Genomic DNA, 24,478 nt, shown 5'->3' with positions numbered 1-24,478 from the left:
TGCAGATGTAATCTACTAATACTAGCATCCCAAGTATGAAGAGGCAGCAGTCAAAGTTTTTTGTTTTTTTTTTTTCCCTTGTCTCCTTGTTTTTCAGTGATACTTTCTCAGGATGCTTTAGCCATTCTTTCCCTTTCTTTGGCTAGATCTGAATCATATAGTAGCCCCTAGTTGGAGGAAGTTTGATGAAGAAAGTCCAGCAAAAGGTAATGCAATTAACATGACTGGCTTAACTGATAATATTTATCTTGAAAATTTGGGCACATTGTTTACCTAAACATAATTGAGTTCTGTTGGTAAGAAGGAAGGGATCTGGGGGGTAGTTGGGGGTGGGGAGAGGACAGCTACAGGTTAGTCAATACACTGTATCTAAAACAGAAATAAAAAATAGCAAGTACACAGTTTTTTCCTTGTTTAAAGCTTAATTGTTAAATATTATAATCTTTAGTGAAATCTAAAATTAAAGACTGAGGTTACTTGCAGCAATTAAGCATTCTCAGACTTCAGATTTTAGAGCACCCTAGACAAGTCCATTCAAGTCCATTAATGGTATCTAGGTATTGATACATAGATACAATATCTAGGTATTGATACATAGAATACACATCATTCCTCAGTTCTGACGTTAAAAAGCACATATATTCTTAAACTAATAATTTTTGAAATAACTTCAACTGAAAAAAGCTGACTATTTCTATTAAAAATTTACCTAACTTTAAACTATATATTTCTATAATAAATACAAATTTTAAGTCAGGTGAAAGGGTAAGTCCTTTTTTTCTTAAGACCATTTTTTCTGTTGTTAAATGAATTTAGTCAGCAATACTGTCTGTACTAGTAGATAAAATAATGAATATTTCATTTAAATATAGTGTTGAAATTTTCATCAGCTTTTCCGTAGCACCAAATTTTGGCGTAAAGCCCAGATGGTTCTTAAGATTTTAGCCAGTAAAATCACTTTAAAATTGTGAAGAAGGAAGGAGATAAGGGAATAATCAAAATGCTTTGATATTATAAACTTTTTAATTTGGCTGATAAATACATAATTTGTAGTTATGTATAGTAGTCTGACACTTTTCAAATTATTTAATTATGACTTTATAAAACATTAACAACATCTAACTTCTAAGAGAAAATGGTTTAAACTCAGGTGAGATGAAGTAGGAAAAAAATAATTAGCCTAATCTTTAAGTAAATTCTCCATCTTATGGTCTCATTGATGATCACAGAAATGCCTCTGGTGAATAACGAATTCTTGAGATGATAAGGCTCTTTATTCAGGACAATAGGGCACCAATCAAGTTATTACTACAGGCCTTATTTCCTATTTAGTTTATTTCCAATAATCTACAGCTCCCCTTTGTACCAAGAACAGAAACTTAATGGATAATGGATAAATCTCAGACGTACAAGTTTTAACATTACAAAAGACTATGGCTCAGTGATCCCAATAGGGACAGAGCTACTCATAGATTTTCTTAAACCTTACACTATATAGGCAGGCCCTGAAACATCTACCTATGACCAAGTAATGAGAAATAATGGAAGATTTCCTTTTGCACCTTCTGCCCTAAATTTCCCTCTAAGTGTATCCAAAGAAAGACTGTTATATAAATAACTTAGAAAGTTGTCATAAAATATAAAACACCTGAGGATATAAAAGAAAGCATAGCAAGGTTGGCGGTCAGTTACCCACTCATAAGGTGAATCAAAGCACAAATAATAGAATCTACCTTTCCAGCCCTGCTATGCCACATTTCTCACTCCATTTATCTCTTGTCTATCTACCTAGTAAAATATGAACATCGTAATCTGAATTTATATGAAAATATGAGACTCAGTTAATGCTTAACTTCAAACAAAGTTAAATAAATCAAATTTGTAGTACAATGTCATGGAAAATTGTTAAGACCCATTCCCTTCCCTGTGAGAATGAAAGTTTCTTTTCAAGGTGTTGTGGGTCAGATAGAGGGGACTTCCTCTGGAAGTACTGTGTGACTAATACTTATATAATTGAATCTTCTGGATAAATTTGTTGATTGAAAACAATTTTCTTGGGATGCCTGGTTGGCTCAGTCAGTTAAGTGTCCCTTCAGCTCTGCTCATGATTCCTGGGTCCTGGGATCAAGTCTCATATTAGGTTCCTTGCACAGCAGAAAGTCTGCTTCTCCCTCTGTCTACTCTGCCTGCTCCTCCCTATACTTGTGCCCTCTCTCTCTCTCTCACTCTCTTTGAAAAGTAAACAAATAGGGGCGCCTGGGTGGCTCAGTGGGTCAAGCCGCTGCTTTCGGCTCAGGTCATGATCTCGGAGTCCTGGGATCGAGCCCCGCATCGGGCTCTCTGCTCTCTCGGGGAGCCTGCTTCCTCCTCTCTCTCTGCCTGCCTCTCTGCCTGCTTGTGATCTCTCTGTCAAATAAAAAAAAAAAAAAAAAATAGAAAAGTAAACAAATAAATCAAATCCCCCCCCCAAAAAAAAACTTTTAACTTTTTATCTGGAATTGATATCTGGAATTTTATCCAGAACTGTTTCTCCGCTAGTAAAGCATACATGATGTGTGTTACTGTATTGGTCAGGGTTAAGTCAGGAAACACAAACCATACTTGCTATTGTAAGAGATAATTTAAAATGAAGTATGGTTAACATAAATGTAACAACATGGATAAACCTAAGACACTGTGTCATGTGAAATAAGCCAGACACAAAAGGACAAATATTGGAGGATTCCACCTTATGAGGTACATAGAATAGTCAAATTCATAGGGACAGAGAGTAAAATAGTGGTCACCAGGCACTGGAGGGAGGGAAGGAAATGGAGTTATTGCTATAAGGGGTACCAAGTTTCAGTTTGGGATGAAAAATTCTGGAGATAAATAGTGGTCATGTTTGCAGACCATTAAATACATATGGATGTACTTAATGCCATTTGAACTGTATAATTTAAAATGATGAAAATGGTAAATTTTATGTTATATGCCATTGCCACAATAAAAATATAAAAAAAAAAAAGAATTGTTAACTAGGGAATGAGGAAAGGAAATAAACAACCAAGTATCTTGCAGGTAATTACTACAAGAAGCAGCAGCCTGATTGAAGGGTGGGGGAACAAAGGGAAAAGTTTGAAAATATCATTTGTATTAAAATAAGAGACACATGGAACTTATATGGAGACCTCTGAGGAAGGACACTGCTTAGCTAATACTACTAATCATTGAGAACTTGGAGGAAAAGCTCTATGGAGCTGAAATCCAGGAATTTAGAAAATGTACTCCATGCAGCAGGTACTGATATTTCTGAGGCGACAAGATAATGCTGATTTTGAAGTCACTGGTAAAACTATACCCTGAAACCTAATGTTGTTAGTTAAACAGAATGCTATCGATTATTACCTTGAATGTAAATGGACTAAATGCTCCAATCAAAAAACACAGGGTGACAGAATGGATTAAAAACAAACAAAAAAAAACCCACACACACACACACACAAAAAAAACAAGAAAAAACAAAACCACAAAAAGCAAGACCCCTCAATACGCTGTCTATAAGAGACTCACTCATTTTAGATCTAAGGACACCTGCAAATTGAAAGTGAGGGGATGGAGAAACATTTATGCTGCAACGGATGCCAAAAGAAACCTGGGTAGCAATACATATATTAGCAAAAATAGACTTTAACACAAAGACTGTAACAAGTGACAAAGAAGGACACTCTATAATAATAAAGGGGACAGTCCAACAAGAGGATATAACAATTGTAATTATTTATGCACCCAATATGGGAACATCAAAATAGGTAAAACAGTTAATAACAAACATAAAAGAAATAATTGATAGTAATATAGTAATAGTAAAGGAAATTAACACCCCACTTACTTTGAAGGACAGATCATCCAAACAGAAAATCAACAAGGGAACAATGGATTTGAATGACACTGGGCTAGATGGAATTAACAGTTATATTCTGAACATTCCATCATAAAACAGAAGAATACATATTCTTTTCATGTATACCCAGAACATTCTCCATAACTGATCACATATTAGGCCACAAAACACATTTCAACAAACAAACAAACAAACAAACAAAAAAATGAAGTCACACCTTGCATCTTTTCCTAATACAACCCTATGAAACTAGAAAGCAGCCACAAGAAAAAATCTGGAAAGAGCATAAATACTAGGAGGTTAAATAACATGCTATTAGAAAAATGAATGGGTCAACCAAGAAATCAAAGAAGAAATCAGAAAGTACATGGGAACAAATAAAAATCAAAAAACAACAGTCCAAAATCTTTCAAATACAGCAAAAGTGGCTCTAAGAGGGCAATACAGGCCCACCTCAAGAAGCATGAAAAATCTCAAATAAATAATCTAATCTTACACTTAAAGGAGCTAGAAAAAAGAACAAAACTAAAACCCATGAAATGGATGAAATAATAAAGAACAGAGCAGAAATAGATGATATAGAAACTAAAAAAGCAACAGAACAGATCAATGAAATCAGAAGCTAGTTATTTGAAAAGATTAATTAAACTGATAAACATCTAGCAAGACAAATAAATAAATAAATAACCCCCCAAAATAAAATTATTAATGAAAGAGGTAAAATAACAACCAATATTATAGAGATACAAACAATTATAACAGAATGTTATGAAAACCAATATGCCAACAAACTGGACAACCTAAAAGAAATGGATAAATTCCTAGAAATACATATTCTACCAAAACTAAAGCAGGAAGAAACAGAAAATTTGGACAGACCAATCACCAGCAATGAAATTGAATCAGTAATCAAACTTCCCAAACAACAAAAGTTCAGAACCAGACAGTTTCACAGGTTAATTTTACCAAACGTTTACACTAGAATTAATGCCCATTCTTCTCAAACTATTTTTAAAAATACAAGAAGGAAGACTTCCAAATTCATTCTATGAGGCCAGATTCATCCTTAAACCAAAACCAGATGGAGGCACCACAAAAAAAGAGAACTATGGGCCCATATCACTCACAAAGATAGATGCAAAAATCCTCAACATAATATTAGCAAACTGAATCCAGCAATACATTACAAAATTCATACACCATGACCAAGTGGAATTTATTCCCAGGATGCAATTGTGGTTCAATATTTGCAAAATAATATGATATATCACATCAATAAGGGAAAGGATAAAAGCCACATAATCATTTCAGTAGATGCAGAAAAAGCATTTGGCAAAGTACAATATCCATTCATGATAAAAACCCTCTGAAAAGTAGGTTTAGAGGGAACATATCTCAACATAATAAAGGCTATATATGAAAAACCCACAGTTAATATCATACTCAATGGCAAAATACTGAGAGTTTTTCTCCCAAGGTCAGCAACCAGACAAGGATGTCCTCTCTTACCACTTCTACTCCATATAACACTAAAAGTCCTAGCCACAGCAATCAGACAACATAAAGAAATAAAAAGGCATCCCAGTTGGTAAGGAAGAAGTAAAATTCACTGTTTGCAGATGACATGATACAAAAATAGAAAACTCTAAAAGACTCCACCAAAAAAACCTACTAGAACTGATAAACAAATTCAGTAAAGTCACAGGATACAAATGCAGAAATATGTTGCATTCTTACATACTAATAATGAAGGAGCAGAAAGTGAAATGAAGGAAACATTCACAATTGTACCAAAAACAATGAAATATCTAGGAATAACCTGAACCAAAGAGGTGAAGGATCTGTACTCTGAAAACTACAAAACACTGATGAAAAAAATTTAATATGATGCAAAGAAACAGAAAGACACTTCATGCTTGTGGATTGTAAGAGCAAAAATTGTTCAAATATCTACATGACCCAAAGCAATCTACAGATTTAATGCATCCCATATTGAACTACCAAAAGTGTTTTTCACAGAGCAAGAACAAACAATTCTAAAATTTGTAAGGAACCAGCACAGACCTCCAAATAGCCAAAGTAATTATGAAAAGGAAAAACAAAACTGGAGATATCACAATTTCAAATTTCAGGTTATATTACAACATGGTAGTCACTAAAACAGTATGGTACTGGCATAAAAATGATACATAGATCAATATAAAGAACAGAAAACTCCTAAATAAATTGGCAATTATACAGTCAATAAATTTTTAGACAAAGGAGGAATGAATATACAATGGAAAAAAGTTTATTCAACAAATGGTGTTGGGAAAACTGGACAGCTACATGCAAAAGAATGAAACTGGACTTTTTTTTTTTAACTATACACAAAAATAAATGCAAATGAATTAAAGATCTAAATGTGAGACCTGAAACCATAAAAAACCTTAAGAGCGCATAAGCAGTAATCTCTTTGACATCTGCTCTAACAATACTTTCCCAGTTATGTCTCCTGAGGCAAGAGAAATAAAAGCAAAAATAAACAATTGGGACTACATTAAAGTAAGCAATTTCTGCAGAGTGAAGGAAATAAGGAACATATTTAGAAGGAACATATCTCAACATGATAAAGGCCATTTATGAAAAACCTAATATGAAAAATCAATAAAACCAAAAGGCATCCTAGAGAATGGGAAAATATATTTGCAAATGACATACTCCATAAAAGGTTAGCATCCAAAATATAAAGAGAATTGATACAACTCAATACCCAAAGAAACAAATAATTCAATTAAAAATCAGCAGAAGACATGAGCAGACATTTCTCCAAAGAAGACATACAGATGGCTAACAAACATGTGAAAAGGTGCTCAACATCACCCATCATCAAGGAAATACAAATCAAAACTACAATGAGATATCACCTTATACCTGTCAGAATGACTAACATCAAAAGCAAAAGAAACAAATGTTGATGAGGATGTAGAGGAAGAGGAACACTTAGCACTCTTGGTGGGAATGCAAACTGGTATAGCCTCTGTGGAAAACAGTAGGGAGACACTTCAAAAAATTAAAATTAGAATTACCATATGGTCCACTAATTCCATTACTGAGTACTTACACAAAGAATATGAAACCACTTATTAAAAAAAGACATATGAAGCCCTCTGTTTATTGCAGCATTATGTACAATAGCCAAACTATGGAAGCAACCTAAGTATCCATAGATAAGATGAATGAATAAAGGGGTGGTATATACGTACAGTGGAATAGGACTCAGCCATAAAATGAATGAAATCTTGCCACTTGCCACAACATGGATAGAGCTATAGAGTTCTTGCCATTTACAACAGCATGGATAGGGTATAATGCTAAGCAAAATAAGTCAGAGAAAGACAAATGCAATATGATTTCACTAATATGTGGGATTTAAGAAACAAAACAAAAGAGCAAAGGAGAAAGAGAGACACACACATACCAAGACGCAGACTCTTTTTTTTTTAAAGATTTTATTTATTTATTTGACAGAGATCACAAGTAGGCAGAGAGGCAGGCAGAGAGAGAGGGGGGAAGCAGGCTCCCCGCTGAGCAGAGAGCCCGATGTGGAGCTCAATCCCAGGACCCTGAGATCATTACCTGAGCTGAAGGCAGAGTCTTAACACACTGAGCCACCCAGGTGCCCCAAGAAGCAGACTCTTAATGATAGAAAACAAACTGCTAGTTACCAGAGGGGAGGTGGGTAGGGGGATGGTAGAAATAGGGGATGGGGATTAAAGAGTATACTTATCATGATGAAAAAAATAAAATAAAATGATTAAAAATAAAATAAAATAAAACAAAACAAAACAGAATGCTATTGGTGAAGAATCACTGTTGGGATGACCTTGGTAAGAAAAGCAGGAAAAAAGAAAAAAAGCCAGTCCCTTTCTCAGCTGAGACTAATACCAAGTCAGTTGGCCAAAGACAAATATATTTCACAGATTCCTGGCCCCAGCATCAAAAAGTAGTGTACACAGTTAGGACAGGGAGATGAAAGACCATAGATTAGGTCTGTTGGATTCATCTTTGAATTACAATTGATTCTAGCACAATATCATGAATATGGCATATGCTTATTAAATATTTGGTGAATAAAAAAATAGTCATTCAGTGTCTTTAATCCTTTCATGGTCTTTTGTTATTGACACTATGGGGGGAAACATTATGAATGGTGTGGTCCATGATTGAGAGCTTGTGATCAAATCAGAAGTATAAACTTCCTTTTAAAAGTTTTTTTTTAAGATTTTATTTATTTATTTGACAGACAGAGATCACAAGTAGGCAAAGAGGCAGGCAGAGAGAGAGGAGGAATCAGGCTCCCCACCAAGCAGAGGGCCCGATGCGGGGCTCGATCCCAGGACCCTGGGATCATGACCTGAGCCGAAGGCAGAGGCTTTAACCCACTGAGCCACAAAGGCACCCCTAAAAGTTGTTTTTTTTTTTTCATATATTTTAGGTTCCCCATGATTTGTGTAATTAGAGATATTTCCAAAATACCATGTATAGGTGTGAAATATGACCCTACCTTTTTTATTTCTCACCGTGAACATATCAGTGTCTCTAATTACCACACAAATACTATCACAGCCCATCATCATGACACTAAAGATACCTATAAGCAATTGGCAGTGTTTGGGCAACAAGTGATTCTTTTTAACTGGGTACATTTTAATGGAAGAGTTTACTGCTGATTGAAACCACCTTTAAAACATTCTACAAATGAGAAGAAAAATTCATGGAAATGCAGTGATATCAAGATTAAAGAGAATTAAGACACTCAATTATGTTAGCCCTATGGTTAAAACGCATGAGACTAATGAAACATTCATTGAACAATGAGTTTATATGGTGTTCACTGATGCAGCTATTCTGTCTTTCAATGATGTGCTATACTGAAAATAATTAAAAGAATAAAGATAGTCTTGGAGACAAAAATAAAAACAAACAGGTGGCTTTTGTTGTGTAGCCCAGAATCCTGAGGATGAGTGAAAATAGTTTCCATAGGACATTCTCTTCTTACAGATTCCTACTTTTATTCACATAAACAAATATAAATATATAGTCTTTCACTAAAATTCTTCATTTGTTTATTTTTACAGTTTAGAAAGTAAATACTATGTAATTATCAGAATTGAAGAAATAAAGTACCTAAGACATTAGACATTAAGTAAAATGCATGTAGCTGGAAGATTCAACTCAACACACAGGGCTCACTACACATGGCAGAACACACAATATCCCCCACATCAGAGAGTAAGACATCTGACCTTCATATTCCAACTAGAGCCTCTGAGTCAGTAGTACACCTTAGTCAAGGCCAGATTCCAGTGAGGTCCTTCAAGAACCTCTTTTTATAATTGTTAGAAGAGATGTTAAGTTTTCCTAGGCACACCTGTTTCTTTCCAACCAGGTCCCACTGAGTAGTAACAACCTTATCTGTCGGGAATTAATGACTGCATATTTGGGTAAAGTAAAGGTCAAACACACGGGGTTAATTTTCTTAGTGTAACATTCTCCACACTGTTTGGTTGTAGGCTTGGCTGAGTTTTATTTCTGTAACTACACCATTAGGTCCATTGAAGTTCACCAGAAACCCCAAGACTGGCCAGAAACCTATTATACTTCAATAAATTGAGGACTGGAGAGTTTGTAATTTACCTAAATGAGCTCATCGCAATAATATAACTAGTAATGATCTATGACTTGCAGTAAAACAACAGGCACTTATTTAACCCTCAATATTTCTGGTGCTAGGATTCTGTATGCAATACCTCATTTAATATTTACAATGATCCAATAATAAAACTACCATTACCTCTGATTTAGAAATGAAGAAACCAAAGGTTAAAGATCCCAAGGATAGAATATTGTTCAGCCTTTAAAAAGAACATACTTGGCCTATAGGACAACATAGATGAACTGGGAGTACATGATGCTCCTTGAAGTTATCTGGTCATAAACGGATAAATATTGCTTTATTACACATATAAGATACATCTAAAATAGTCATGCTCCTAGACACAAAGTGTATCAGTGGTTGCTGGGTGCTGGGAGAAGGGAAAGATGGGGAGTTGGGGTTCACTAGGTATATAGTTTTCAGTTAAGATGAGTAAGTTCTAGGGATCTGACATACAACATTGCACCTATGGCTAATAATAAAACTGTATTGTGCACTTAAAATGTAGTTCTCAGGTTATGTGTTCTTACCATAATTAAACGAAAAGAGACAAAGCCATGTATATAAAGTCACAGAACTAGTAAATGATTCTTTTTTTATTAACATATAATGTATTATTTGTCCCAGGGGTACAGATTTGTGGATCATCAATCTTACACAATTCACAGCAGTCACCACAGCACATACCCTTCCCAATGCCCATAACCCATTCACCCTATCCTTTCCTCCCCTCCCCCCAGCAACCCTCAGCTTGTTTCCTGAGATTAAGAGTCTCTTATGGTTTGTAGTAAATGATTCTCAAACTTAGTAAACAATGCTGCCCCAAATCCATTTCTTTAACAAGACAAAAGTGTACATAAAAAGCAAACAATGAAAAATAACTTACACTTTACCTTACTCTTATCATTATCGAGAACATTAGATTAAGGTAGAAAGAGATACCTTAAGCAAAGTGTTATATTCAAACCTCCCTTCTATCATTAGGACTTTTTTCTTATTAAATCAAGATTATTTTCCTATTTGCTGTTAATATTCCTTTTTAAGTTCTTCGTATCTGGCATATCTTGTTTCCTTTAAGAATTTAGATATATTTAAGAGGAAATTATTATGGATGGAATACCAGTATTGTTTAGGAATAATAATATTATTAAATTGCTGATAAACTTATTAGCAGAAAAAAATAATTTTTACGGGAAGAAAAAAAAGTAAAGAGGTTAAAAACTATGTTTTTACTTATGGTTTATTTTCCTTTTCTTGACTTTTGGGAAATACATGAGATGGATATGCTATAACACCCAACCCAGCACTGCAGTTCTACCAAGGTTGGACAGGCTGGGAGGACAGACAGTTGTGCTGCCCAGAAGATGCATCTGATTTGGTTCAGAGTTAGGAAAAAATACTATTCCCAGGAACATTTTCAGAAATAATAGAAATCCTTGTGGCAAATAAGATAGGAAAGGCAACATCACAGTTAGGCTGTGGTTGTGATACTGGTTGGGGCAAGCGACAAACCAGCAAAACAGGCAGAAATGTAATGTGCATATTCAAAGAATGAGACACCTGTAATGTGCTGTGACAAAGTTTCACACATATCTGGTGGTTTGGAAAGCTGTGTTCTTGTACAAACTCTGCATACACTCAAATGATATCAGGAAACTCCTCCCTCCTAAAGTATATGCCTCTCTCTCTGACCGAACAGAAAACAAAAACTGGGTTAGACTGCAAGCTTCTTAAACTTTCAAATATGTTTTCAAAAACACATGAAGATTCATCAGCAAAGGATGGCATTCCTGGGAAGTCAAGATAATAACAAAAAAAAAAGGAAAACAAAACTAAACAAAATTATCAGGACCTGTATCCAATGGAATAGAAAAAAAACAAAAACAAAACAAAACAAAACATAAAAGCAACTATGTAATTAGCTTAGGCAATTCAGCCAATACAAAGAACCAAAAAACAAAACAAAACAAAACAAAACACAAAAAAACAAAGCAAAACAAAATACATTCACTTTCTTTTACTTCCCAGAGAAAAGGAAGTTCAGTATTCAAATTTGTCATAATATATTATCTAAAATGTTCAGTTTCCAACAAAATCTTAGGAGGTATGTAAAGAAAGAAGAAATTGAGATCTAAATACAGAATAATTAAAAAAAAAAAGAGCAACTAACAAACTATTTCTGAGTGGCGCAGATGATGAACTCTGTAAAGACTTCAAAGTTAAGTGCTGTAAATGTGCTCTAAGAACTAAGGAAAACCACGTTTAAAGAATTAAGGGAATAACTAAAAAATTAGAAATTAAAAAAAGTTAGAAATTACAAAAAAGAAATCAAGTTGAGAAGTATAAAAACTTTAAGGAAGAGTTTGCTAGTGAGTTTTATCGGAATTCAGAGACAGAAAGAATAATTCGTAACCTTGGAGATGAATGAACAGAAATGATGTAATTTGAAGAAAAAAATCGTAGAAGTAAAAGAGAATAGTGAGTCAGAGACCTGAGGGACATTATCAAATGTACAAACATACACATAATTAGAGTTCCAGAAGGAGATGAAAAAGGCAGACAAAATATTTGAAGAAACCGTGGCCACTTTTCAAAATGGATGAAATATAATAATCTTCTTGAAATATAAGTAGGAAAAGGACAAAGAGATTCATTGACATCTTCACAGTTCAATTCCTGAAAGCCAGACGTGAAGGATGATGTTTGAAACAACTCATTACATACAAGGAAGTGTAATAGGATTAAAAGCTGCTGTCTCATCTGAAACACTGGAGACCAGAGGCAGGAAAATGACTATGGGAAAAAAAGCATCTGCCAGTCAATAATACTACTTCAACAAAACAATCTCTCATAAATGATGAAAAAATAAAGGCATTCCCTTAATAAGCTTTAAGAAAAATCATAATAGAAATAGAAGGTCTCCCAGTTGAAAGAATGTGATACCATGCAGTACTTAAAATCCATATGAAGAAATAAAAGTGATATTAAGATAATTTTGAAGGTTGTTTATACATGTGCCGATTACAAATAATCATTTGCATTTAAGTCTTTAAAAAAAAGAGTTATAGAGATAAACACAAAAGTTTGCATAAATATATATTTAAATATTTCTGCTACATTTTTTTCTCTTACCTAACTTTTCAAAAACAAGCTCATTAAAAACAATTATAAGATTTTACTGTTGGATTTATAATATGTAAGACTATTTATGTGTAAAAATATATATTTAGTTTTATATATAGTTATATTGCTATTGTTTATATAATAATAAATAACAGCACAAAGAAGGAGCTGTACTGCAGAAAGGAAATGACACAAGGAAAAAGAAATACTGAATAGAGTAAAAAAATTTTAAACACACACACACATATACACACAAGCACACAGTTTGGAGAGAATGAGTAATATTAGAGCAAAGTTATTGTATTCTCCTGAAACCAAATGAATAGTATCTGAAGTAGATCCTGAAAATTAAAGATGTTTATTTTAATTCCTTGATCAAACATGAAGAAAAATTGAAAACAGAGGTAAAATGATAAGGTAAGAAATACTCTATCACAAAATGTGTAGTAAAGAGAGAATAGAGAAACAAAAGAACAAAGAAACATATAGAAATACATAACAAAAAGAATTACATACTCCAATCATATCAATAACAACAATAAATGTAAATAGAGTAAATGCTCCAAAGGGCAGAGATTGTCAAATTGGACAAAAACAAATAAATAAATGAAATTGGAGATAAGTTTTTTATTCAAGTTAAAAATAGGATGAAAGCAAAAGGATAGAAAAAACATACCATCCAACCAGCACTCATAATTGAGCTGGAAAGATCAGTCAAATAGATATAATTTAAGCAAAATATGATTCTAGAAAAACTGTCAAAAATGTTATAATAATAAATATCATTTTGTTTCAGGAAATTATAATTATAAATATATATGCACAAAAAAATGAAAACAAAACAAAGCAAAATAAACAGAGTCCCTGTACATAAGAAGCAAAACTAATAGAATTGGAGAGAGAAATAGATCACTTAAAAACAATAGTTTCAGGGCATCTGGCTAGTTTAGTTGGTAGAGCATGTGAGTCTTGATCTCAGGATCATGAGTGTGAACCCCATGTTGGGTATAGAGATTACTTAAATAAATAAACAAAAATAATAATAGTGAAAGACCTTCATATTCTCATCAATAATGTATAGAAAATTGGTAAGAAATCAGCAAATACATAGAAGAATTGAATAACCCTATCAATTAACTATATATACAGAAATATATAGAACATTGTACCTAAAAATAGCAGAATACATCTTCTCAAGGGCATATTGAAACATTCTCTGGGATAGTTAATATGCTGGACCATAAAACCATCCTTGATATATTTAAAAGGAATGAAATCATACAAAGTATGTTCTCCAAGCACAGTGGAAATAAATTCCAAATCAACAACAGAGGGAAATTTGGGAAATTTACCAAAAAATTGGCAATTAAAAAATACATCCCCAAATAACAAATGGGTCAAAAAGTCACAACAGAACTTAGGAAATATTTTATAATGAATTAAAATGAAAACACAACATAGCAAAATTGAGGGACTTCAACCAAAATGAATTTAGAGGATATTTAGGTTGTAAGGCCTTTAAGAAATGAAACATCTAAAATCAATAACGTAATCTTCCTGTTCAAGGAACTTAAAAAATAGCAAACTGAACTGTCAACCAAGAATTATTTACCTAGTAAGCTACACTTTCAAAAATATAAAAAATAAATAAACTCAAATATAGCTATTTCCAGATTTCATTAGATACCTTGAATTTTTGTTAAGAAATCTATTTTAAAAGATATAGCAAAAAACTGGGCGCCTGGGTGGCTCAGTTGGTTAAGCGACTGCCTTCGGCTCAGGTCATGATCCTGGAGTCCCAGGATCGAGTCCCGCATCAGGCTCCCAGCTCCACGGGGAGTCTGCTTCTCCCTCTGACCTTCTCCTCGCTCATGCTCTCTCTGTCTCTCTCTCTCTCAAATAAATAAATAAAATGTTAAAAAAAAAATTAAAAATAAAAGATATAGCAAAAAACTGCCTAAACTACAAGGAAGTCACACCAGATAACTTGAATCTGTGCAAGAATACCAGAATAAGTAATTATGTAGGTAATTATAAAGTATATGTGTGATTCTTATATAACATGGCATAAATATATATAAACACACACACATATATATATAGTTGATGAAATTTTAATTACCATGTATTTGTGAACTTCCCAAATCTATAAGCAGAAGGGAAGAGGATGGAAATGGAGCTATATGGATACAAGAAAATAGAACGCAATACTGAAATCAAACACAATATTCTTTCTTTTGTAAGTTTATGGTAATGAAAATCATCCAAGAGACATATAACCATGCAATTCAACATATTTGTTACAATAGTAGAGTGCACATCAGAAATGCAAAGATGCTTCTGAAATATGGACTTGATTAGATAAAATTTTCTCACCAGAAAATAAATCGGAATCTTATATAGCATTACACAAAAGCCTATATATTGTGAACTATTAAAAAAATACTGCAAATTAAAATAAACACTGGAAAGTGAAATGCAAACATAATAGCAACTCCTCTTGGGTCATTCAATATGACTGCATATGTGGCGAGGAGTGTCTCTAGTATTTAAACTCAATATATATATTATTATAATAATATATTATAATAATATATATTATTATATAATGGCAATTATACAATGGCAGGTGGTTAATAACTCAATATTATATATTGAGTTATTAACCACCATATAATTATGAGTTATTATATAACTCAATATATAATATTGAGTCATTATATAACTATTATTAACTATTATATATAAATATTATATTATAACCATATAATACATAATATATTAATATATATAATAACTACTAATATATAACTATTATTAGTATTTTTGTTTAGTCAATTAAAATGATTTTAAAAATGATAAATTCAGTTTTACTGAATTTTATTTAAAAGTAAACTCCTAAACATCTGTTTCAGCTTTGTGTATTGATCTCAGTTGCAATAATGAAAAATTCAAAGCATGCCAGAGAAGATAAATCAGACAGTTCTAAATGATGTTCTGTCCTAAAAAAAATGACAAAAGATAGAATTACAAATGCAAAGCAAGAAATGGAACAGACTGTGGACATAAGGACTTAAAAGAAATAAAAAATACTTTATTGATTCGTATTTTTAAACACTGCTAAAGATGATAAGTTATTTGTTCTGTGTATTAGATACCTAAAAAAATATGCATCAGTTATACAAAATCAGGTGAAAGTTATGGCAAGAAGGTAGAACCCTCTCAGTATATTGTTGTTGTGACAAGTCTGTTTGGAAGGAGAATGGAAAGAAAGGGCTGTCCTTTCAACAAAGAGGTTGTGTTTTCAGGTTTCTTTTTTTTTTTTCTTTTTTTTTTTTTTTAAAGATTTTATTTATTTATTTGACAGAGAGAAATCACAAGTAGGCAGAGAGGCAGGCAGAGAGAGAGGAGGAAGCAGGCTCCCCGCTGAGCAGAAAGCCCGATGTGGGGCCTGAACCCAGGACCTGGGATCATGACCTGAGCCGAAGGCAGGGGCTTAACCCACTGAGCCACCCAGGCGCCCCATGCTTTCAGGTTTCTTTCTTTTGTTAACGGCGTCACTATTACCCCAGATTTCCAGGCTTGAAACCCAGAATGTTTGATTCAAACTACCTCCTCATTTGATTTCATCGCTAATTAGATTAGTTTTCTTTGGCAAACTATGCAACATGCCTTCCATTCTCACTGCTAACACTGTATTGGATATTGTGCTATCTTTCTGTTTAATTCAAAGGCCATTCTTTCTTGTAGTTCTGGTTTTGGCAAATTGGCATAGATGTTCCCTGGCTGCACAGCGATGTGCTAGAGACCGTGTGTGAAGCTCCAAATTAAAGATAGCACACCATGATGAAAGTATGAATTCATACCCTTATGTTAAAATAATATAATATAATGTGGCATAAACTACAAATTACTGTGTGAGAAATTATAAGGCAAAGGATATTTTACCTCCCAGGAATGCTCTCACTCCCAAGAGAGAATTCTTGATCAAACTCTATTTTCATTAGGATAACTTCAGAGACAACCTTTGGGCAGCACTCTACCTCTTTTGCTTTAATTTATCCTAAACACACTGTGAATTTACTCTTTCTAATTGCTATTTTATCATGTTGCTAACTCACTGAATGACCTACAATGGCTTCCTATTGCTAGCAAATAATGTCTTAATTCCTTAAGTAGACATTAAAATGCATTGCAATTTTCTCACAGCTTAGTCTTTTGGCTGATTTTTTTCACAGAAGTGTTTCAGCTCACCCTTTTCCTTTTTTATGTATCTATACTCATTCAAATAAGAATTAATAATTGCCAATACTTCAGCACCTTTCATTGTGCAACTTATATATTAGTTGCCAATGATTGAAAAATAAAATAATGAATTCTTGGCTTCTCAGTCAATTGATCCACTTTACTACAGGAAGTTTTTTTTTCTACCATGTGTCACTGGAGCAGACCGTCTACTTGTCATTTTGTTTATAAGAGCCATAGCTTAAATACTTTTGCATGTTACTAAACAAATTTTCTCAGATAGTTATCCAACTTATTCTTCAAATCTAGATTCTGTTGATCAGAATAGTCATGAATAGTGTCCACATAGAGATAGAAGCTTTTCCTTAGCTGGGCAGCACCACCTTGGTCAGAGGTGTTCAGTAATTACATTTCCATTTGATCTGTGTGCAATTAAGTTCATTTTGTTACTATCACTTAACACTGGGTTTGCCTAACCATTTAAATTGTCTTCAAGAGGATTGAACTAACATAATCATGAAAAAAAAATCAGATGAGTTCATTAGAAGACAGTCTACAGGGTATCTGTTTGGTATGCCTTTAGGCAGTCAAGGTCATAAGATGCAAAGAAAGACTAAAACAGTTTCAGAGACCAGAGGATTGTGAGGACCCATGATGACAAAGTAAAATATAGTATCTTAATTGGATCTTGGCATAAAGATGACATAAAGATGAAAGATGAAATTGGAAAAACTGGTAGAATTTAAATAAAACTTGGATTGTAATTAATAGTGATACAATGTTACCAGTGTTTTCTTAGTTTTGACAAATGTAAGATGGTAATGTAAGTTAATGATAGAGGAAACTGGGTGAGAGATAATGAGAATCTCTTTATTTTTACAACTTTTCTGTTAATCTAGTCACTGTAAGGTAGAAAAGTTCATTAAAAACATCAGACTCTGATAACTGAAATGGAAAGATCTTGTGCACAAAACGGCACAAAAAAAGATAGGCAGAGCATTAATTTGATGATAGGAAGCAAACACTCATGATTGGAGAAATTATGGCACTTCCATGCTTTCTTCCAAACTAACAACTAAGTGATTTAAAGAAATCTGAGAATGGCTAATGGGTAAAGATGCATCAATGCTTACTAGTGAGTTATGTACAGATGAAATGCCTGTTTATCAAAGCAATACAATAGATGGCTGAAGAAATTGACCAGTCCTTCCCAATAGAAAAGGAATGTGGAAGCCCCAGTGAGAGCTGGTGTGAACAATTCAAGCTCTGCACAGAATTAACTGTGTGTCATTTTGTCTGAAACTTATTGTTAAATTTTTGAGAAGCTGCTTATATTCTGGAAACATTATTCAATTAAAGGATTTTTTAAAAACCTAGAAATTTTGTCAAATGAAAAAACCTCAACATTTTTAGAATATCAGATTTTGAATTTTAGGTAAAATCCTGAGTCACTAAAACTATTAGAACAAAGAAAATATTGTCAAACACATGGATATCAACAATTCTGATTCAAAAATTATTCAGAAGTGTAAAATTCTACTTTTTAGATATTTTAGGAATTTGTAAAATAATTCTGTGGGCTATATTTTTTTTAATTTATTTTAGGGAGAGAGAAAAAGTGTGCATGCATGCCAGTGGGGGGAAGGGAAGAGGGAGAGGCAGAGAATCTCAAGCAGATGCCCTACTGAGCATGGAGCTGGTCAGCCGGCTCCATCTCTCAACTCTGAGATCATGACCTGAGCCGAAATCAAGAGTTGGAAGCTTAACCTATTGAGCCACCCAGGCACCCTACTGTGGGCTATATTTTATGTTTATGAATATATGGCAATCATACTATGACTAAGTCTAAATAAGTAAGAATGAGCTTTCAACATGTATAAAAATTCTAACTGCTGAAAAAGCATTGTACAATAATACAATCAGTACTCTTTTAACTTTGTCTATATAATATAATGTCCCATTTTATAAGACACACATAAGAGGCGCCTAGGTGGCTCAGTGGGTTAAGCCTCTGCCTTTTGCTCAGGTTATGATCTCAGGGTCTTGGGATCAAGCCCCACATAGGGCTCTCTGCTCAACAGGGAACCTGCTTCCCCCTCTCTCTTTCTGCCTGCCTCTCTGCCTCCTTGTGATCTCTCTCTTTGTGTCAAATAAATAAAATCTTTGAAAAAAAAAAGACACAGATAAATATGTAATGCATATACATTCATGTATGTATTATATATACACACACATTCATGTGTATCTATACAGACAAAATATATATGTATGTATTTTTCTTTAAAATAATAGTATTATTAATTGTTGGCTAACTAATGAAGTAGTTTTCACTTGCTTATTCCTAGTATATGCAAATGTACTTAAAAATTTTATATTCAGAAACATTACTATAATCTCCTGCATATATACATATATTTAAATGTATCATTTTTTATAATTTTTAATTATTTTTAGTTTTAAAATTAGTGACAGTATTTCTTTGTCATTTTTATGCATTTTATCTCCTATTATTTTACTTCAATGACTTGTACCTAAAATAAAATGCTAGACAAAAATGGTTCTCAAACATAAAACATAAAAGCAAATCTTCCACCAATAACTAATTACTTTAATAATCAATAGATTATGATATTTACAAACTTTTTTCTATATCTACTATATCATTTTATTTTAATTAAAAAATTTCTTCTGTAGTAAAATTTATACTATATTAAAATTTATGCTACATTAATTTATTGCTGCATTAATTAATGTTAAATTAGTGTACCTACTTCATAAAACAAGATTCAATCTGTGGTAAGATTCAATCCAATGTAATGTTTGTTCTATTAGGTTGGCAATATCTTATTTAAGATTTATAATAGTCCTAAAAAATGATCCTAAATAAGATTAACTTGCAATTTTCTTTTCTCACAATCTGTTTGGTTTTTCTATCTCCTTATTTGGTTATACATCATTTTATAGAAGCATAAAATCAAGACTAATTTGTGTAATATTAAATCAATCCTTTTATTCCTAAATAGTAATCTCTTTGTCTCTAATAATGTGTTTTTTTTTTAAGATTTTATTTATTTATTTATTTATTTGAGTGAAAGTGAGAGAGACAGCATGAGTGGAGGGAGGAGCAGAGGGCGAGGGAGAAGCAGACTTCCCGCTTAACATGGAGCTCTATCCCAGGATTGGGATTATGATGTGAGCCAATTGCAGATGCTTAACCACCTGAACCACCAGAACCCTAAAAGGTGTTTTACTTTAAATAGATTTCATTTTATATTAGGAAAATAACCTCCGACTTTCTTTTAGTTAGTTATTGCATGGTATATTTTCTATGCATTTTCTTTCACACTTTTTTTTTTAAACCTTGCACTTCAAAGTGCAAGAAAATAGAGCTACCCAATGACCCTGCAATCAACTACTGGGTATTTACCCTAAAGATACAAATGTAGTGATCTGAAGGGGCACGTGCACTCCAATGTTCATAGCAGCAATGTCCACAATAGCCAAACTATAGAAATAGCCCAGATGTCCATCAACAAATGAACGGATAAGGAAGATATATATATATATATATATATATATATATGCACACACATATATAAGATATATATATATGCACACATATATAAGATATATATATAAGATATATATATATATATATATGCACACACACACACACAAACACAAAAACATACAATGGAATATTATGCAGCCATCAAAAAAAGAAACCTTGCCATTTGCAACAATGTGGATGGAACTAGAGGATATTATGCTAAGTGAAATAAGTCAATCAGAGAAAGACAATTATCAAATGATCTCACTGATATGTGGAATTTGAGAATCAAGGCATAGGATCATAGGGGAAGAAAGGAAAAAATGAAACAAGATGAAACCAGAGAGGGAGCCAAACCATAAGAGACTCTTAATCTCAGGAAACAAATTAAGGCTTATTGGAGGTGAGGGAGTAGGGAAGATGGGGTGGCTGGGTGATGTACATGGGGGAGGGCACATGCTATGGGGAGTGCTGCAAATTGTGTAAGACTTAGGAATCACAGACCTATATCCCTGAAACAAATAATACATTATATGTTCATAAAAATAAATTCTTGCACTTTATATATCATTAGTCAAGAACATATTAGGTTTTATTATTTTATGGAGTTTAAAAATATTTCTTCTTTAGCTGGAGCATTTGGTCTATTTACATTTATTTAAGTTGTCCTTTTGTTGGGTTATATTTATCATCTATTTAAATATTTTCTACATTTTCTGCCTAGTCCTTGTTCATTAACTCTTCCTTTTTTTCCTTCACTTGGAAAACTGAAGTATTCTTTTTTTTATCATCACCCTTTATAGATGAATCTAAAAGTTATAATCTCTCTTTGTGTTCTTTAAGTCATAATTTATTTGTGGAAGCCAATAGACCATTCAATACATGACCAGAAACATTAGATTGTATATTCTCTGTCAGCCTGGATTCTGGAATGAAGCATATAGTTTATATCACCCAGACTATTGTGTTGTATGTGAAAAATCCTTTGGTTATTATAAGCTACTAAGACTTTTTGTTTATTGTTATTGCATCATAACTTAATATATTCTAATGCATAAATTATTACCAGTAGTTAAGTATTATCATATAAAAGACAAAGGGATGTGTGTGTGTGTGTGAGTGTGTGTGTGTATTCTGTAAATAAATTGTTATAACAGGCTTGAAAGATGATGATCCTATTCATGTAGTGATGTATAATTTGGTCAACATGTGTTTGTGGAAACTTGAGAGCTTATCAGGTATGGAATGCACTTGGAGATGTATAGGAAGAGTTTGGAAATAGGATGCTATTAATGTGATTTGATTCCTGTGCCCGTATTTGGTAAAGGAATATAATGCAATACAAGGAATAAATAAATCAAAAAAGAATTGGCTATTTGAAAGCAAGAACAGAGAAGACTAGACACAGCCCATAAAACTGGCAACTTGCAGGTTTGCAAGTGACACTATTCTTAATCCCAAATAATACAAGTCAAATTTGAGAAATGCTTTCAATGATAATTGCCAATTAAACTCAGTGCTGTACCAAAACCAAATGAAGTATACTATGGTCATACCCATTAGTTATAATCATTAAATCTATATAAATGTCTCAGAGGTAAGGTCCAATTAATGATGTGTCATGAAATAAATTACTTCACTTAGAACAAAGAACTTAGTGGAAAGGAATTAGCCATTAGACTTTCCTACCAAAGCCTGATAATTAAACATAACCATAATTAATCTAAGAGATAGTCATGGGAAAAATTACAGAAATTTAAAAATATATTTGTTACAGACCTAACTTGGGAGCCAGAGCTATAAGACTTTAAAAAACTGTAGGCTAGGCAATGGTTAGACAATGGTCAGTTAGATATACCAGTAGCTCAAATTTAAAAAAAAAAGATAATTATGAGTTATAATTATTAAAACGTTTTTATATTTTGAACATACCATTAAGCAAAGGAAAAAAAAAACAATTCAATGACTAGAAGAAAATAAAAAGAAAATTGTTTCAATTAATATACATGATGAAAGGACTATATCCAGAACATATGAAGAACTCTTAACAACTCCATGATAAAAAGAAAAATGGCCCACTTTAGGGGTGCCTGGGTGGCTCAGTGGGTTAAGCCTCGGCCTTCAGCTCAGGTCATGATCTCAGGATCCTGCATTGGGCTCTCTACTCAGCAAGGATCCTGCTTCCCCCTCTCTCTCTGCCTACTTCTTTGCCTACTTTGATCTCTCTTTCTCTCTCTTTCAAATAAATAAATAAAACCTTTTAGAAAAAAGAAAAGAAAAATGACCCACTTTAAAAGTGAGCAAAATATTTGGAGTAGACAAAAGTGTGAAGAAGATATCTAAGTGGCCAATAAGCATTCAAAAGCTGCACAGCATCGTTAGTGATGAGGGAAATGTAAACCAAAACCACAGTGAGATATCACTTCCCATCCACTAGAATGGCTATTAATTATAAAATATATAGAGCGTTGACAAGAAGGTGGAAAAATTAAAAACTTCACATACTATGACTGCAAATGTGAAATGGCACAATAAGTTTGGAAAATAGTTTGACAGTTTCTAAGAACATCAAAATTATCATATTATTCAGAAATTCAATTTCCGGGTGTCCAGGGGAAATAATATGTGTCCTCTCCCAGACTTACACATAAATGTTCATAGCAGCATCATTCACAATAAAGAAAAAGTTGGAACAACCCAAATTCCATTAATTGGCGAATCAATCAATAATGAATGTGGTATTATATACAATGAAATGTTATTTGGCCAAAAAAGAAGTAAATTGCTGATACATGCTACAGCATAGGCAGACCTCAAAAACATCATGTCAAGTAAATAAGCCATTCACATAAGATCTCATCTTATGATTCCATTTATATAAATTGTCCAGAAAAGGTAAATATATGGAGATAATTTGATTGTTGATTGCCTCGTACTGGGGGTGGGGTTAAGAGAGTGACTATAAATAAGCATGAGATTTCTCTTTGAGGTGATAGAAATATTTTAAATTTAGATTGTAGCGATGGTTGTCTAATTTTATGAATACGCCAAAAAATCATTGAAAAGTACCTTTTATACCAGTGAATTTTATTATATATAAAATATACCTCAATAAAATTATTAATTTAAAAAAAGTATACTTGATAGTAACTCTAGGTATGGCTATTAGTACATACACCTCAATCAAATAGATACAAGCTGACTAAATATTTCAGATTGACCTTAACAAAATAATAACCAGCTTGGACTAAAGGTATTATGCCTATGTGTAACTGTTGGGAGGCAATTCTCCATAGGTTTGTCCTGTTTCTGCATTCTTGTGAAGTGGGGCTTTGTTTCAGAATATTAGCTTCTGATTATTTTTAGAATATTTTTTCAAGATGTTTGTGTGTGTGTGTGTGAGAGAGAGAGAGAGTGAGTGTGTGTGTGTGTGTGTGTGTGTGTGTGTGTGTGTGTAGGGGACACCTGGATGGCTCAGTTGGTTAAGCATCTGCCTTCAGCTCAGTCAGGTGATGATCCCAGGGAATGGAGGCCTACATTGAGCTCTCTGCTCAGCAGGGAGTCTGCTTCTCTCTCTCCCTCAGCCTGCCACTCCCCCTTCTTGTATTTTCTCTCTGTCAAATAAATAAATAGAATCTTTTAAAAAAAGAATTTTTTAAATAGAAGACAATTATGAAAGAGGTAGTTGAATTTTTGACTTTTTGAGGAACCCCCATACACTTCCTAGATTGCCTGAACCCAGTTTGCATTCCCACCAACAATATAAGAGGGTTCCCCTTTCTCCACATCCTTGCCAACATCTGTTGTCCTTGTGTTGTTCATTTTAGCCATTTTGACAGGTGTGAGGTGGTAACTCGTCATGGTTTTGATATGCATTTCCCTGATGACAAGTGATGTTGAACATCATTTATAGTCCTTCTTCACTATACATGAAGTAACCTGAGAAAACTCACCCATCAGGTTAAAAATATAACTTGTG

This window comes from Lutra lutra, chromosome 7, assembly GCF_902655055.1.
Source record: "Lutra lutra chromosome 7, mLutLut1.2, whole genome shotgun sequence".
NCBI classification, from domain to species: domain Eukaryota; kingdom Metazoa; phylum Chordata; class Mammalia; order Carnivora; family Mustelidae; genus Lutra; species Lutra lutra.
This window is presented reverse-complemented; position numbering follows the sequence as displayed.